Genomic DNA, 4,162 nt, shown 5'->3' on the forward strand with positions numbered 1-4,162 from the left:
CTCACCTCAAAGTGACCATAATAAATCATTTTAACAGTGACATTTGACCTATTGAACTTGTGCTTGCATTTCTCATGGCTGGATCAGGTGAGCTCACCTCAAAATGACCATAATAAATCATTATGACAGTGATATTTGACCTATTGAACTTGTACTTGCATTTCTCATGGCTGGATCAGGTCAGCTCACCTCAAAATTACCATAATCAATCATTATAACAGTGATATTTGACCTATTGAACTTGTACTTGCATTTCTCATGGCTGGATCAGGTAAGCTCACCTCAAAATGACCATAATAAATCATTATAACAGTGATATTTGACCCATTGAACTTGTGCTTGCATTTCTCATGGCTGGATCAGGTGAGCTCACCTCAAAATGACCACAATAAACCAGTTCAAGTTATATTTGAAAAGCATTTAAAGATAAAAGTGTTAGCTTTTGAAAAAATATTTTGGTCTAATCTGATCTTAAAAGATCTAGTTCACTGATACTACATAATTGATACATATAATCTTGTACATGTAAATAATTTGTTTCTAGGAATCAAATCAAGTTCTCTTGTGCTGATGAAGTTGGTTTAAATGAAATCTAAAATGAAATAACCCAAATTAATATTAATTGGAAAGTTTGTGTGCTGTTTATAAACTAGTCTTCCAGGTAAGATAATTGGAAAGTATATGAACTTACAGAGAGTAACTGACAATTTATAATTCATTTCAAGAATGTTCAACAATTTTACAACTTTTCATAAAGGTTTGATATACATATACACTGCCCATAATAAAATGGGTTGTTAAAGGTACACGATATATATATATATATATATATAATATACGACTTCCACAATGATCATGTCAGGGTATCAGGCCGACCATCACTGTACCATTGAAACGTTCTTTTTTAAGAACGCCGATGTGGCGCAGCGGTATAGGCTGCGGATATTTCTGCCTAGGCGATTGGGTGCCTAGATCGTGAGTTCGAGGCCCGGTCAGGGCACGAGTCAAAAAGTTGTCTAGCTTCCTTCGTCATTTGTGTTTCTAAGCTATATATATATATATATAAGGGTCAAAGAAGTAATATGAACAGTATAATCCAGATAACACTCTTTGAACTCTTTGATATACTTTCATGTGCGGGGGAATTCAAAATATCTCTGCCGTTGGTCGCATAGCGTTCTAGTGTTGAACATGATGCAGTCACGCTAGTATCCGCCTTCGGCCCACGTTTGCCGAAGGGTTCATTGTGGTTTCTCCAGTTACTAAAACATTATTCTTATTGTATTTTATTGTATTTCCAGTACTTCTTATATAGATTATGTGATTGTATTTGTAATTTTTTGTGTTTTGATAAAGGGGCGGATTGCCTCGAAAATTTAACAAGCCTTATTGTTTACACTGTTTGAATTACTTCTTTGCCCCATATATATATATATATGATGTAACTTTAGGAATGATTTCATTGATTTTGAACACAGAAGATTTTTTTCATTTTTGAAGATTTTTCAACAGCACATATACATTTACAATTTAATTTTATTCATACATCATGCATACATTCCTTCCATTCTTCATAAATTCAACACATAACATAGAAGTTGGCCCTTTCAGTTTCTGCAGATCAACAAGTTTATAAGTCTGGATTGAAGAAAGTACAAAACTTTATTGTAAATAACTGGCTGATGATACTCAATCGTATAAAATAGTAAAAGTAGTATTGTATATATATGCTAAAGGAAATGACCATATCTATCTTGCAAAATGCCCATGCCCAATAATAATCCCAGCCACGTCAATTGTAGTTTAATGAAAATGCTTACAAATACAAATACATGTACCTTAAGATTGCCCTGTCATAAACTTACTGTGGCTATACTTTATGTTAATGTTTTTTATTGGTCAGCAAGGCTTATTACAAGATAATATTTTTACATGGTATAAAATTACCATAATCAGAAAAGTATATATAATATTGGGTCAATTGGTTTAATTTGAGTCAACGATAACTATATATAGTAAGCCAGAGGTCCTGTGTTTGATCCCTAGCTCTCAGTTATGGTGCTGCAAGTATGGACTCGTGAATAATGAATTGCATTACATTTAAAAACATCTCTATAACTTATGGAAAATCAAGGAAACATTTTAACTTGAGAAGGAGTATATAATGAGCATGCATACAGTGTTTTTCCTGTCTGTATAACTGTGTGCGCAAAAGACTCCATTCCCCATCTGTTTTAGCCTTATTTTCCCCAAAAAGGCATTATAAATACCCAGTTGTGTCCATTGATTAAAACTTCCAAAAAACACAAAAAAAATAAAATGGCAATTTACAGAAAACTACTGATCAGAGAAGAGGACAGTTAATGGTAAAAATTGGTGTGTGTGCCATGATATATACATCTAGAATTTAAACTGCATTATAAAACTTGTAAGCATGATATACCAGGGACGTATAATAAGATGTCCCTGGATATACTAATGAAAGAAGGCCATGTTTTTTAACATAATTTGGTCAATTGAAATTTTCCAAAAACACTGTCACAAAACTTGTTAGTCATGCAGAGGTCCCTATCGTTTGCTACATGTACCTTAATTGTAAAAGCATTGAAATAATTATACATGTAATTTATCATGGGAATATTATCTGCAGCATGGCCGTATATTTACCTGGTAACATATTTAAGATATAACTTATAAAATACACAAACTATATAATTTCAGATGGACGGTTGCTCATTGAATAGTATGTTTTAGGTTAGCTTCTTGTTGTTTCTATCTTTAAATTGCCTATGTCAATAATGTTGGGAAATGATCTTTTACTTGTACACGTGCTAAGCACCTATGCTCATCCAAGGAATAAGGAAATAATAAAATAAAGCAGTAAATTCCACAGTACATTTCTGCTATACTTACCTTTAATTTTGGTACACCTGCTTTCCCAACCGTTATATTTTTTTCTGCGTTGAATCTTTGTTTACATCTTGTATGCAAACGAGGTGTAACATACGCCGCTCACAGACAACGTTTTACAGATGCTAGCGTAGTATTCGCGGGTTTCCCGACACACTTAATATAATTATGTGATTCCAAGATCTTCACTGTGGTGTTTTCGAATGTTGACACATTTGATTATCATCATTAACAGTGAAATACTTGTATTATGATCTGAAAACTTGTAACTCTCACGGCGGAAATGACAATTTTCATTGCACATGCGCGCTTGCAATTCTCACGGTACTTGCAAAGTACACGCTACATGGGGCACTCGCTACAATGTCCGAGTTTTGAATAGTTTAGTATAAGTGGGCCGTTGAGAACATCACAAAACAACACCGTCTCCCGGTTTCAGACTCTTGTATTCAGTATCAGCAACGTGTACAACAGTTACACAGATTGAGGTAAATCCCTCTCAAACAGATCCAGCACAATCCGACATAGCAACACCTAGGCACCTCGAATTCTAAACATACACGTAAACATTTAGATGGTAATTAAGGATGAGTATATGATGACCATAGGTAATATAGACAGAGGACCTATAAAGAACCCCCAGAGTGATCTCCCGAAACCATGGGCCAATAAATCCCAAACAGTGTTAAACGTAGACCAGTAGCCAAGGATCAAGGTAATTAAACGTTATCAGTGAATGACCGGTGCATTACGATGCCTAAAATCTCACGGTCATCATGTACATAATTAAGTCGGGCAATGTAGGGCAAATAGGGCACCCCATCTAATTACTCATGGTCAACATAAACCTGAACTACTAAAACTACTAACACTAACATTTCTAACTAAATACAATAGAATAACGAAATATACTACAATTGATTAATTAAATGAAGTATCGCCAACCAAATACGTCATTATATAAGATATCTTACTTAGATATAGAATATATTTTATATCATATAAGATATCTTATACTGTAGATCTATCTGCAGTACTGCGATATAGATATTTTGCATATCAATGAGTTTTCTTGATAAGATATCTTAATTTTATAAGAGATGTCTTATGTAATATGCAAGACATCTTATATTCTTTTACACATACAACCAGAGACATATATGTCTCTGATACAGCTTATGGATATCTTTCTGTCCGGATCAGAAAATTGAATTGGGTCTGGTGCCGAGATACAAGCTTTCACCGCCATCTG

Source organism: Pecten maximus, chromosome 12, assembly GCF_902652985.1.
Source record: "Pecten maximus chromosome 12, xPecMax1.1, whole genome shotgun sequence".
In the NCBI taxonomy this organism is placed as follows: domain Eukaryota; kingdom Metazoa; phylum Mollusca; class Bivalvia; order Pectinida; family Pectinidae; genus Pecten; species Pecten maximus.